The sequence below is a fragment of the Hemitrygon akajei genome, unplaced genomic scaffold, assembly GCF_048418815.1.
Source record: "Hemitrygon akajei unplaced genomic scaffold, sHemAka1.3 Scf000119, whole genome shotgun sequence".
Taxonomy (NCBI): domain Eukaryota; kingdom Metazoa; phylum Chordata; class Chondrichthyes; order Myliobatiformes; family Dasyatidae; genus Hemitrygon; species Hemitrygon akajei.
In genome coordinates, this window is record NW_027332005.1 from 1,847,157 (window position 1) to 1,862,428 (window position 15,272).

Consider the following 15,272-nt stretch of genomic DNA (forward strand, 5'->3'; position numbering starts at 1 on the left):
ACACGGCAGATACCTTTTCGAGCGCAGAATAGATTTATGCATCTCACGCCAGTTAATACTAACTCAACGCTTTATCAGAAATAATGTTTCGAGTGATACGTAAGGATTATGTCCAATCTCTGGCCACCGTGAGCACAAAAGCAGCGTGAATCCCAAGCGACGACATTCTAGTCTTGTCCAATTTATCTCCCAATCAGATTGAGTGGCTTAAAGACTACAACATAATTGCCTGGCAAGATTAAATGACAAGAGCTTCGCATTCCGGAGTTGGTAATGACCCGGGGTTAATTTTGCCTGGTGAAGGCAGCGCAGTTTCCAATGTTGTTGACTGTTGACGTCTAATCGCAAACTGGGGACATCTGCAGACGCTGGAAATCAAAGTAATACCCACACAATCCTAAGGAGCTCAGCAAGCCGGGCAGAATCTATGCAAAAGAGTAAACAGTCAATGTTCCGGGCCGACACACTTCATCAGCGAGATCCCATTTAATAGGATCGGACGTTTCTACCATAATTATATGTATAAGGTGATGAGCGGCATTGATCCTGTGGATAACCCGAGGCTTTTTTTCCCCGGGACAAAATGACTAATACGCGGGGTATGCTTTTAAGGTGCTTGGAAATAGGTACCGAGGGAATGTCAGAGTTCAGTTTTCACACAGAGAGTGTTGGGTGCGTGGAATACACTGCCGGCGGCGGTGATGGAAGCGAATACAATAGGGTGTTTCAGAGCCTCTCGGACAGGTACATGGAACTTTGAAAAGTAGAGGTCTATGCACTGGGGAAATCCATGGCAGTTTCTAGAGTGGGTTTCATGGTGGGCACAACATTGTGGGCCGAAGGGCCTGTAATGGGCTGTAGGTTTCTATGTTCTATGTTTTTTAATTGTAGTATCGGTGACAGATGTTGGACACCTAGGTATGCCTCTCACAACTGCTGGTAATTGTGCAGAGCACTATGCACTGGGTTCTCTGCGGTCCCGTGTCGTTCTGATAACTTGCCATCAGTAAACCCTTCACATGCTATCCTGCTAATCGCCCTTAAGTATTGCAAAAAAAAAGTCACTCATTATCACGACCTGTTTTTGGAACTGGTAAACTAAGAGAATTGCCGGGACTGCAGGTTGATACAAGCCCTTCCTGATCGAATAGTGCTTTATGACAGGTTTCATGCTTTACATTGTCTCCAGTGACAAATCATGTAGCCGTATACATGATCTGTCGTGTATATAAAAGCACGAGGAAAGACATTCTTGCCATAGAGGGAGTACAAAGAAGGTTCACCAGATTGATTCCTGGGATGGCAGGACTTTCATATGAAGAAAGACTGGATCGACTAGGCTTATACTCGCTGGAATTTAGAAGATTGAGGGGGGATCTTATTGAAACGTGTAACATTCTAAAGGGATTGGACAGGCTAGATGCAGGAAGATTGTTTCCGATGTTGGAGAAGTCCAGAACGAGGGGATCACAGTTTAAGGATAAAGGGGAAGACTTTTAGAACCGAGATGAGTAAAAACCTGTTCACACAGAGAGTGGTGAATCTGTGGAATTCTCTGCCACAGGAAACAGTTGAGGCCGGTTCATTGGCTATATTTAAGAGGAAGTTAGATATGGCCCTTGTGGCTAAAGGGATCAGGGGGTATGGAGAGAAATCAGGTACAGGGTTCTGAGTTGGATGATCAGCCATGATCTGACTGAATGGCGGTGCAGGCTCGCAGGGCCGAATGGCCTACTCCTGCACCTATTTTCTATGTTTCTATGTATAGAGTCTTCGTGTGGTGGGGCGGAATGTACAAGCCCCTCGTGATGTTTGTTTATCGCCCACCGAGAGGGAGGTGCCTGCGAAAGCCACGCGTGTACGACATGCTCAGGCAAAGCAGGGGGAGCAAAGATGACAAACTTTGTTTTAACGATGAAGAAGGAAATATTATACATCCAGCCTGAGCGGAATGGAGTTGTAGAGCAGCGTTAGTATTAGGCAGAGTTAGACACTGTGTGCCGTTTAACTCCAGTAAAGTCTGACGCACGGGTCCGAGTAGTTGAGAAGTTGCAGTCTTTTCTGACTATAGTGACATGAGGGGCTGAGTTTGGCAATTCAACTCGTTGATTCTGTTGTTCACTCAAAAACCCTACTGCCACTTTGTCCATTGGACCATAATAGATGTGTCCAGTTAAAGAAAGAGTTTCTGCTCTGTTACGCACAGAAAGGAGCTTCTGGTGATCGCTCGGCTGAGATGTTTCAGTGTATCGGGCGGTGCGATGGAAATGCTTCAGAGGTCGGCATGTCAGGATAAGCTGTCGTTGGTTAAAATCTTAGTCCAAGTGTTTTTTTGAATTCTGTCTTTGGCAGCGCAGAGTTGTTCTGCAATTCTATCATGTGTCAGGGAAACGGGAAATGAAGTCAGTTATATTGTCTTCTGATTTTTGCCTGCACCAGGATCCCTCTCCAAAATCACTCTGCTGACGGATTGCCCCACTCGGGTAGGATCCCTCTCCAAAATCACTCTGCTGACCGATTGCCCCACTCGGGTAGGTTCCCTCTCCAAAATCACTCTGCTGACTGATTGCCCCACTCGGGCAGTCGAACACGGTCCCCTTTAACCACGTCCCCATGGTAACGGAAGATCCATCATTATCGTTTCCCCCTCTATTCCTCTGGGGAATTCAAACGCGCTTTGTACTTCAGTCCAAGTCGGTTCCGCACACAAGTTTTCAGAACATCTCAACATTTCCAGGCAAGGAGTTATAAATTTCACAAATTTGTCCCATAGCCCGAACTTCATACGGGGTCTATAGCCCAATTACTGCGGTGGTGCCAATAATATTTTTTTTTTTGGATATTCTGTAACAAGATCGAGTTCTGAATTCGCTTCTTTCTTATTTCTCCCCGTTTCCTGTTCCAATACGCAAATTATAGACATGTCCTTTTTTTGAGACCCCTCGACCGTTCAGAAGCGACCTTAAAACTGGGCTCATCTTTCCTTGCATAGTTCTTTGTCTTGCTGTTTGTCCCCCTCCTGCTCCTCTGCTTCGTTTGACTGAGCGGGTTCGGGGTGTTTGATTCTGTCGTATCGCTTCTGCTGACATGAAAACTTTGTCCAGACCTGATTCCGGCCTGGTCACAGGCTGTCTAGGTGAGGACATAAACATTGAGACGCCTCCACTTTCTTTTGTTTGGACATTGTTTAGTCAGTCAGTCTATTTTTTGTTGTTGTTGTTGTTTCGGAGTTTGGTGTCTCTTAGATGACTCCAGCACTTATTCAACTCAAGTCCAGTTTACTGTCATTTAACTACGCACACGCACACCGACAAACGAGACAACGTTTCTCCGACCCAGGGTGTGAAGCACAGCAGCGCACACAGAACATACACAACACACAACCACTTATCAAAGCAAGGACAACATCCTCCGATGAGACAGGCACCAATAAACAAAGTTAAGTGCATAAGTCAAAGCACGTTTTTATATAATCATAATCCCACGTAGGATCTCCGTCTCCGCTACCAGTTTCCTGTTGAAAATATTTGATATACTTTAACTAAAATGATCCCCGTAGAGCCACCGTCCTTTGGTCCAACTACACAAGCCACTAGTAAAAGGAATCACATGGCTAGTATACCCACTTTCCAACCAGACCTCATCAGCCGGGAGACACCAGCGGATCTCCCAGTGGTTTCTTTCCTCGTTCAACATTCGGATGCTTCTTTCTTGATTTCTTCTTTACCTTTACAGATAAAACTCTCCCCGCATTTCACTCATCAACATTACTATCATTACTTATCATCTTCCTTCAATCTACTTACCTTGTTTTCATCTTTATCTTTACAGGGAATTCTCTCAACTCCTCCGCATTCCTGATCAACGTTACTGTACTACTTCCCATCCTACTTCAATCTACTTACCTGGTCCTGCAAAGGAAAGACAGTCAGTCGCAGGCACAAGCGCGAAAGAAATTTTGTTACATTCCTCTCTTCAAGTCTTATTTATATCTATTGGTTTTATTTACTAATCGGAGAATATCTTGGGTGGGACTAGGATCCGGATCCGGATCTCCTTATTTCAGACAATACTTCACATAATACTGTGGTCTTTCCTACTTGGTTCCGCCGATCCCATCCTTTCTACCCGGTCATGGGCCAGGATCAGGGAGGCACAGAGCGGAACACCCAAAGGGTGGCGAACTCGAAATTGCCTCTGCGACTCTCAGTTACTCCATCGGGCCACCCCGTTTTGTCGGGATCCTGCTGGACTACAGCAATTTGTCAGAGATATTTCAAAATGAAATTCGACACCAGATTTCAATTGGATAATCTTTTATTTGAGCAAGATATCATGGAGAGTCCACATGTGTGGAACTCTGAGGTACAAGTACAAGGCTTGCCTTTAGATCTAGTAGCAGTGAAGCGTGCGAAACCGTAGAACAATAGAATCCGGTCATAATGTTGTTTTCTTGATTTGTGGTTCATCCGTTTCCACCCATCTGACTTGTGCAGCCGCGTGATCGTTGCGAGGAGTATTGGTGAGGAGAGGATATTCTTAAGAGGAAAACGCAGGTCTGCGATTTCACAACCTAAAGCAGCATCAGGTACAACATCGGGATAATGAACGATACAAAGTCTTGCACCGATTGATTGAAAGACAATGTAAAGAAGCGAAAGAGAATTGGATGAATGAACAGTGCGGTGAAATTGAGCAGAATGAACGAAGTCATGATTATAGAGGCCTCCACCAACAGGCAAAGGATATGAGGAAATGAAGGAGGACTGTGCCATCAGCTGGGTGTATGGAAGACGGTAGTGGTAATCCATGCCATGATAAAGAAGAGATCATGGACAGATGAGTTTAATACATCTCGGAATTATTTGAAGATAGCAGGATTGAGGATTTACCACAATCAAATCAAATGACTAATCAGCAGAAAAACAATTGATGTCAGAGATGGAAAGTGCGATTTGGAGTCTAAAAGTCAGAAAGGCGGCCGGTGAAGATAAGATTTCCACTCAAATTCTGAAATCACTTGGCCCGAAGGGAAAATCGAACCTTTCAGCGATACTAAACAACAGTTATATGACAGGAAATCTTCCGGAGGACTTTCTCAAATCGGTATTTATCGACTTACCAAAAAAGCCATGGACAATAAAATGTAACGAACACAGGACGATAAGCATAATGTCTCACTGCGTCAAGTTAATGTTGAAAAAAGTGTTCGGCAGAATGAAAGGTACAATCAGCGGTGAAACTGAAGAAACACAGTTTGGTTTTCGTAAAGGCTCAGGAACAAGGGAAGGAACATTTGCGATGGAAAACTTCCTGGACAGATGCACTGAGGCACAAAAGACCATCTACTTATGCTTTATTGAATATGAAAAGGTTTTTGATAAAGAAAGACATGAGAAAGTAACAGAGATGCTGAACAAGTACGATCTGGGATGGGAGAATAAGGAAATTGTATTGGAAACAGGAAGCGGCGGTCAGGGCAGAAAATGGGCTATCACCATGGGCATGTATTAAACCAGGCGGAAGGCTCTCCGGATTTGTCCAACCTCTATGGAGAATGGATATTTCGGGAATGAGACCATCAGGAGACAGGGATTCCAATCGGAGGTCGGAAGGTGGGAAACATCAGGTGTGCGGATATTGCTGAAGGTTGCGTTGGCTCGCCTGGTTTGATCACCCTCTATGGAGAATGGATATTTCGGGAATGAGACCATCAGGAGACAGGGATTCCAATCGGAGGCCGGAAGGTGGGAAACATCAGGTGTGCGGATATTGCTGAAGGTTGCGTTGGCTCGCCTGGTTTGATCACCCTCTATGGAGAATGGATATTTCGGGAATGAGACCATCAGGAGACAGGGATTCCAATCGGAGGCCGGAAGGTGGGAAACATCAGGTGTGCGGATATTGCTGAAGGTTGCGTTGGCTCGCATGGTTTGATCACCCTCTATGGAGAATGGATATTTCGGGAATGAGACCATCAGGAGACAGGGATTCCAATCGGAGGCCGGAAGGTGGGAAACATCAGGTGTGCGGATATTGCTGAAGGTTGCGTTGGCTCGCCTGGTTTGATCAACCTCTACGGAGAATGGATATTCCGGGAATGAGACCATCAGGAAACAGGTATTCCAATCGGAGGCCGGAAGGTGGGAAACATCAGGTATGCGGACGAAACCGCGTTGTTAGCTGACAGAACTGCAAATTATACTGAATAAAGTGAATGAGAAAAGCCTTGAATGCGAACTAAAAATCAACCCTATGAAAACAAAATCGATGGTGGTAAGCAAAACAAACACTGAAGACTCACTCATGATGGCATCGTTACAAGTGAATGGACAAGACATTGAATAGGTGCGGAAGTTTGAATAGGTTGGCAGCTGTCTGACAGATGACGGGAGATGTGAAGTTGAGATCAGAAGGGGAATAGGTATTGGCTAAGACCCAGTTCATGAAGTTAAAATATCTACTATGCAATCAGAAGGTAGACATCCAAAAGTAGAATCCGCTTCCTCGAGTGTTACGTGTGGTCAGTGCTGAGGTAAGGATCAGAAACATGGATCCTGAGGAATGATGATATGAAACGAATTGATGCTTTTGAAACGTGATGCTGTCGACGAATGTTGAAGATCAGCTGGTAGAGTAAATTTCAAATGAGAGGGTTTTGTCTGAAGTTGATAGACCACGGATATTGCTGGAAAAGATCATAAAGTTAAAAGTTGCTTATTGTGGACATATCGTGGAGAGATAACATCGTGTCGGACTTGCTATGTGGAAAGGTGGAGGGAAAGAAACTAAGAGGAAGGCAAAGAACAACGTGGCTGGATAACGTCAAGGTTTGGACCAAGCTGGACAAGACTAGGGATGTTGTGGACAAGTGTCGGGACAGAGCGACATGCGGGAAATCGTTCGCAAGCTGGAAATTCCAGATGCGACCTAACGACGACGACGAAAGCAGCATACAGCACTGTAAACGTTATATTCGGAAATGTCGTCCACAAGGAGGGAGGTTGGAGATGAGAGAGAGAGAGAGAGAGAGAGAGAGAGAGAGAGAGAGAGAGAGAGAGAGAGAGAGAGAGAGAGAGAGAGAGAGAGAGAGAGAGAGAGAGAGAGCGGTGGCGAAGAATGTTACGAGGGAGGGAGAGCGCAGATGCGGGTTGGATTATTCGGCCCCACTTTACAATGGTGGCACTGCAGTCCCAGAATGCTATGCGTGGCGGAAAGCCCTCTAGACCCTCAGGGTACATTTTTCTCGGTTTTGACTCACTCACTCACTCTTCCCAAGACCCCCTCATCCATGACTTACCACGTCCGCACAGTCTCCCACATCTCTGCCCAGGCCTGGTCACTTTCTCCCCCCTGTGTCTCTCTGGGCATCTCGGTCTCCCCCAGGCTCCTATATCTTCAGCCATTTGAAATCTCTCTCGTCACCCAGCCTCTCTCTCTACACGGTTTCTCTCTCCTGTCTCTGTTCTCCACTGTCCCCTCCAGTCATTCTCTCTCTCTCGCTGCACATTGCTCTCTCCTACCTCACTCCCAGGTTCTTTCTACCCCCAAATCCCCCTCTCTCCACACTCGCTTTCTGCACAGTTTCTCTCTCTCCGTCTCCATGTCCCTCTTCCCCTCTCTCACTCTCTCTACCTAGCTCTATCACTCTCGCCACCTTTCTCTCTCCCGCTCCCCCTCCCCATATATCACCCCAATCTCGCCCTCCCACATTCTCTTTCTTCTACCCCAGTCACGCTAAGTTTTATATCTGTAATTAGTTTAGATCACGTTTTAGAGATCTGCTTTCACTTTAACATGGAGTGAATTTTTTATGTTTATTGCTGATAAAAAAATCCAAATTAAATCCACTATTATACAATGCTGTACAACAATAAAACAAGAACTTCCAAGTTGGTGAATACTTTTCATAGGCACTGTATGGGTATTTGAAAGAAAGTTTAAACTCTTAAAATTGTATATTCATTGGCACAGTTCCGGAAAACGGTAGAGATGTGGATCTGGTTAGATACGTTGCTACTGCGAAGCAAAAATCGATTCGTTCTGGATTGGAAAGCTCTGGAGCGAGCCTGGGATTATCTCTTTGGAGGATGAGAGGTGACTTGATAGAGTTATGCACGATCGTAAGAGGCAAAGATAGACTCAACCGCTTGTGCCTTTTTTCCAAGATGTGAATAACAAATACGAGTGGGAAAATACGGTGGGTGGGTGATGATAGGTTTTCTATACAAGGAGAGGTAGGGGCTTAGAAAGCTCTCCGTGGTCTATCAACTTCAGACAAAACCCTCTCATTTGAAACTTACTCTACCAGCTGATCTTCAACATTCGTCGACAGCATCACGTTTCAAAAGCATCAATTCGTTTCATGTCATCATTCCTCAGGGTCCATGTTTCTGATCCTCACCTCAGCACTGACCACACGTAACACTCGACGAAGCGGATTCTACTTTTGGATGTCTACCTTCTGATTGCATAGTAGATCATTTAGCTTCATGAACTGGGTCTTAGCCAATACCTATTCCCCTTCTGATCTCAACTTCACATCTCCCGTCATCTTTCAGACAGCTGCCAAGCTATTCAAACTTCCGCACCTGTTCAATGTCTTGTCCATTCACTTGTAACGATAGTGGCTGATATATTGGGGCGATAAAACAGACATTGGCACACCCAGGCTCTCAGTTTGATGTATGATTTCTGTACTTCTGCTTTTCACAGTGAACGTGGTGACGATTGTCATACCATCGCGGGGAAAGAGTGCAATCTCTGAAACTGTCAACCGCTATCTGTCGGCCATATATATCCTTCCTTTAACATGCCTTTGCATGTCGAGATGAGAGTTACTTGTGTCACTATTTTGGACAGTAATGGGTGTCCTTCGTTCTGTATTTTCAACTCTGATCCCATTCCTCGTTGTCGTCCTGCTCGATGGTTTCACCATCACGAACAATTCAGTGGCCAGTAGAGCCCGCGGCAGACTCCAGGCTTCTAGTAGTAGTCAGAGTTTCAGCGACCCCAAGATGCGGGACCTCACAAAATCTTCGGTTGTACCTGCTAGTCCTCTCAGGAGATTTCATCCTGTATGGACATTGTATGGGGTGATGGTTATCTGGAACAAGATGATTCATGCGGTGGACGTCCCACATTGTTTGAAAATGCCTTCATTCTTTATGACCTGTGCTACGTGCTGCAACATCTGAGCTCTTTACCTCGTCTGTCAGACTGAGCTCAGGCAGCAGCCGGAGGAGGTGCTGAACTCTCCTCTGTCACTCATTGTGAAATGGATTCCACACTGGTGGCCTACGTGACCAGCGTCAATCTCTTCTCCTTTCAATAAGGAGATCAGAATGTTGCCCATTGATTATCGGTGTCACTCCAAATTCTCCCTGGATGAATGGACAGAACTCTCCAGTTTCAACACTTTATGCCCTTCACTCTTCCCTGAGGATCCCTGCCAAGCTCATCTATTGTCATTCGGAACTTTGCTCATTTCCTTCAGCAGGCTGAAACACTCGGTAACCTCTCGAATGTATCACATAAAGTAGACTAGAACAAAATACATGGTGTGACATAATCCCAAATGTTAGCGCCAGACCAACAAAATGAGAATACTGGAGAACACACCCTGAATATCAAGCAATGTTGTTCAAACACATTGCAAGTTTCAATGTTATAACGAACTACTACCTAATCAACTCACTCATAGCATTCACCTCGTCAATGGGATAGTCACAAATCGGAGCCATGAAACTGACAAATAAATCCCACACTGTCCACCTACAAATCTACTAATGTATCATTAGACCAATGACCACTTCAGAATCACATCGTGAGACAATGACAGCTTGATGTTTCTGAGAGTAACTCGTTCCAAATGTTTGCAGCCGCAAGGATGGAAAGCTCCTGGCCATTAAAGTGCTTTATCTGAGTACAGGTTTTCAGAGTCATTAATAACATGAACATTATGGGGCGCCCGGCTTTTAATTCAACTTCATTATTGTGAAATGCAAGAGGCATCAATGGCTCAAAAATATCGCAATGACACATTTGACTTTCAGCTCCGTCACGATGTCTCTCAACAAAAACACTAAAAGCGACAGAAACAAACTGCGAGAGGAACTCGGCGGGTCAGGCAGCATCTTTGGGAATGAATAAACAGGCGAAGTGTCGGGCCGAGACACTCCTCCAGAACGAAGTGGTGAGACGCCAGAATAAAGAAGGTAACAGAGGAGGAGACGGATAGCTGGAAGGTAATAGATCAAGCCTGGTTGACAGGAAAACGAAAAGGATCGAGAGGAATGAATCTGATTAAACTGGAGAATGGACCCTACGAGAAAGGGAAGCTGGTGAGGACCGACGAGGAGGTGATAGGCAGCAGAGAAGAGGTAAAAGGCCAGATTGAGGAAGAGAACAAAAGGAGAAGGGTGATCATTATTTATACCGGAAGGAGATTCGATATTCATGCCGTCAGGGAGGAGGCTACCCAGACAACATATAGGTTGTTGCTCCTCCACCCTGAGGATGGTCTCATCATAGAAAAAGAGAGGAAGCTGCGGAACGACATGTCCAAACAGGAGTAGGAAGCGAAATTAAAATGTTTGGCCTGCGGGAAGATCTGTTTTTGGCGGATGGAGCTGAGCTGCTCGACGAAATGTCCCACGATTAACGCTGAATCTCGCCAATGTAGAGAAAGCCGCTTCGGGAACATTGGACACACAGACTATCCCAGTGGATTCGTAGGTAAATTGTTGCCTCGCCTGGAAGGGCTGCTTGGGGACAAAGACCGTGGTGGGGTAGGAGGTGGATGGGCAGGTGTAGCGCTGTGGCCGCTTGCAGGGGTAAGCGCCGGGAGGGAGATGAATGGTGACGGACGGAATGGCAATTGAATAACGGTGGAAGCGATCGCTGTGAAAAGCGGAGTGTGGTTGGGGGTAGAGGTAAAAATAAGATTGTTTCTACGATCTCTTTGGAGATGGCGGAAGTTGAAAATAATGATTTTTTTTGGGGTGCGCAACGTCATGGGATGGTAGGAAGTCCATCGCCGGTAAAGTGGCGGAAAACTTGGTGAGCGTGAATGGGATGATCCCATTTTTAAAGTGATGCTACCAACAAAGATATCACTAGCTCCCGTTCCCATCTCTTGCTTTCCACAGGGATCTCTCCCTCCATGACGCCCTGTTTCATTCAGCCCTCGGCACCTATCTCCCTCGCGGTGCATATCCCTGCAAGCACCCAAAGTACTACACCCGCACCTTCATCTCCTCCCTCACCATCAGACCGGGCCCAAACAGTCTGCCTGGTAAGGCAAAACTTCACCTGCGAATCTGCTGTGATCGTCCATTGTGTCTGGTGCTCCAAGTGCGGCCTTCTCTACATTGGAGAGACCCGGGATAAACTGGGGCTGATTTCCTCGAGCACCACCGCCCCATCCGTGAAAAGCGGAGCTTCCCGGCGTCCAAACATTTTAATTCTGATTCCCTTTCCCGATCCGACATGTTCCGTCCATTGCTTCCTCTTGTGCCCCAGTGAGGCTGACCTCAAGAGGCAGGAGAGACAACTTATTTTCCGTCTAGGTGGCCTCCAACCTGGTGTCATGAATGTCGATAAAAAGAGATCCCTCCCCCCCCCCCTCTCCCTTTCCTTCTATTCCCCACTCTGGGCTATTCTCACCCGCTTATCACCTCACACGGCGTCCCTAACTACTTCCAGCTTTCCTGCACTCCACTGTGCTCTCTTATCAGATTTCTTCCGCTCCAGCTCTTCGCCTTTCACCTGGATTCATCTATCACCTTTCCCCTCCTCTAAAATAAACAAAATTTAATCACGCCTAATTATCTGCTCCTAATAGTGATGGATTTTATACGAACGACACAACACCTCAGAACGGTGGTGCATCTCAAACTAACACAGTTTGTTTAATAACTTCAGTATTAAATAAAGTGTAATACAGTCACACTTTATCAATTCAGGTCACTTCAGCTTCAGGAGTGGAACAAAATATCAGCAAATTTGCAGAAATTTATAATCACTGTCCCAGAGAGCAGCATCATTGCTTTAACTCGATTCAATTCGCAGGAGCTATTTCTAATGATCTGCATTTCAGGGAACGTTGTATCAATGCATTTCAATTGAAATCAGATTTTGATCAAGAATCTGTTTTGTTCAGCAGTGGCGGGCAATTGAGGGTTCTTTAACATCTTTTCTGTCTCAATTTCAAATTCGCCGTGATTCTTCAAAACTCGTACAAAATGCAGAAGTAAACGGTTGGTCCTTTGTAGGGAGAAAACACAGCCTGGGCTGTCAACTTAATTCTGGAAATTAGGAGGGTGGTTATGTTTTCCAAAGACTTCTGTGCTGCCAGGCCTTTTTCCTCGGTAAGAGGAGAACACTGCTAATTACGTACAGACTGATCGGCATTTAGTTCATCCCGGAGGCAGAGAATAACACCCGGACAGAGAAAGACGCAAAGCCATGCGCTTGAAATGGCCGCTCTCGGTGATAAATGATTCATACAGAATGCCTACTACATCAAACAATTATCATGCCGATTATATCTCAAATTTAAGAGATAACGCAGATGACGGAGATCTAGTGAAATTCACTCAAAATGTTGGAGCTGAATAAACAGTCGATGTTTCTGATCGAGCCCCTTCTTTAGGATTTGTCTGGGGTCTTTATCGCCGGAGAACTTTGTCCGGATATGGAAGGACATTTTGCACTCGGGTGTTGTGTTACATACCCCGTAACTGGGTGTCAGACCAGCAGAGAACGAAGAATCCGTTGGAGTCTGGTGGTACTATATTCAAAAGTGTTTATTAGTAAAATAAGCAAAACGATACCACTAATGAATATATATATATATATATAAAACACAAGTTAGCAATAATAAACCTAAAAGTGTAGGAATAATAATAAGCAATAATAAACAAGCTCTATCGATGTCTAGGGGCAAATGAATTGTTATAGAAAAGTATAAAGTTCAGTTCAGTTCATGAGTGCTGATGTAGTTATGGTTGTTGTGTTGTAATCGTTGGAGAGAGAGAGAGAGAGAGAGAGAGAGAGAGAGAGAGAGAGAGAGAGAGAGAGAGAGAGAGAGAGAGAGAGAGAGAGAGAGAGAGAGAGAGAGAGAGAGAGATGTAACAGCAACTGCTGCGGCAGGCAAACCTTTTACTCCTTTCTAAATCCGTCGGGTCGTTGTGGCCATTCAGTTATGACCCCTCTGTCATTCAGCTAGACCGTTCCTCTGTGGTGGACTCGTCACTCTGGCATGAGTGGACGCACACTCAAGTCTCCACCGGCCCTGCTGTAACACTGTGAGTTTAACTGACCGATCTCCTGGTTCGGTCTCCGATGCCCCAACCTTTCCTTGTGGGTTCCAACACTCAATCAGTGTCCACTAGTGTGTCTCCTGGTGTGTCTGAAGGGTGTCTCTCCAGACCTGTCTTTTATCCCTACTCAGATATCAATCAATTTTGAATGACTGTGTCCGTCAAACCAGCGCACTCCTGCATTCCACTGAGGAATGTTAATGAGCAAAATAGTAGAAGATAAATAACCCTTGCAGAAGTCATAATACAGTAAATCAACAGTCTGTCTCCCCTCTCTTATCTGTAGCAGATGCTCTTGCATGTTTTCCATCTCTCTCTCTCATGAGCAGCATAGCAACAGTAATGGTTCGTGGTTCACGGGGCGGGGGTGATGGGTAACTCTGCACCCCACTGTCCATCAGAACTGTTCATCACTCATAACAGTTGCAACACAATACTTGCTCACGTTTCAATTATAAAAGAAATCGGGAAAATACGCGTAATGTTCTCTCCTGCTCCTCAGTTAAATAACCATCTGTGGCAAAGCTACAGTGGTCACACAGGCAATGAAGGAATGCTTCCGTCCCTTGCTCACAAAATGTAAAAAAAGAACATGCTGTGCTTTGAAATCTATTAAATATAATGCAAGATTCAACAGTAATATTTTCCGTTGCAATAGAGTTTCCATTCTGGTGTCCACGAACCCCTCTGCTAATGGTAAAAGTACATGGCATAAATAGTTTCGGAACCTCTTGGACTACAACATAGTTAGATCTGATTTAATGGAAGGAAACTAAATGACACAGTACTATAATTCCAATGAGTTTGTATAAACGCGGGAAAAGGACGTAATAACGAAAGGCACTGGTGATCCTTCAGGTGCCTGAAACCCTTACATGGTCATGAATTCCTGCAATCCTGATTACGTGTTTGTGAAGGGAATAGGATGTCCCCAATCACACCCCACTTCCACAACATGCATAGCTGTTGATTTCGTAATACTGAATATTAGCACGTGACACTGACATGATTGATATCTGCACATGCATAAGGGTCACTGACGTACAGCATGCATTTAGATTCAGCCGAGTTTTTATACACGCAGCAAAAAGCTAAGCAATTCAGGCAGCATCTATGGAGAGAAATTTGCAGTTGTGACTTCCGACCTCTTTCGCAATGGAAAAGAAGTTAGCAGAGTTCGGAGTAATGTGGTTGGATTGGAGACCAGATATTGCAAATGTATTGCAGGTATATTGGTAAAAGTTTCCCCAGATTCGGCATTTAAACGTTTACAAATTTCTACAGACTCACAGTGCTTTGTACATTTTGTCTGATTTTGCATGTTCATTGTCGTATCTCGTGTCATCGGCGTATTATTTTATAAAACTACTTTGATATTTGAACTTCGTCATTCTTAGTTCTGAGTTTCAGTTCTTCATCTACCACAGAGGAATTTAATCTAATGTTTAGGTATAAATAAGCACGTGGTGCGCAAAGATAATAATCAGTTTGTTGCTGCTTAATTCGCTGGTCACGTTTCTATGCAAAACACAATGAGTTATAGAGTGAAAATAGAAATTAGTACGCCACTGAACAGCGATACAAATATATCTACATATTTATGACAAAACACAATTTGTGATAATTACATTTACATTTTATTTACAGAGCTTCCCATTCAGTGTAAACAGATACTTCGCCCCATTCTTCAGCTCATCCCGGAATTTCCTCTGTGTCAGTCCATAGATACACGTGTTGGTGCAGGAACTGAGCAGCATCAGCATATCCCCGAACACTTGTAGGATAAATGAAGGCGTGTTGTAATATTTGTCTGTGAAATGAACGTTTACCGCTGCCCAGGTCATGGAGTGTACAATGTTCGTTATCCACAATAATATGAAATTGCCGGACAGAGAGAACAACAAAACCATTGACTTTCTCCGGTTCTTAACCTCTGGATCACTTTTG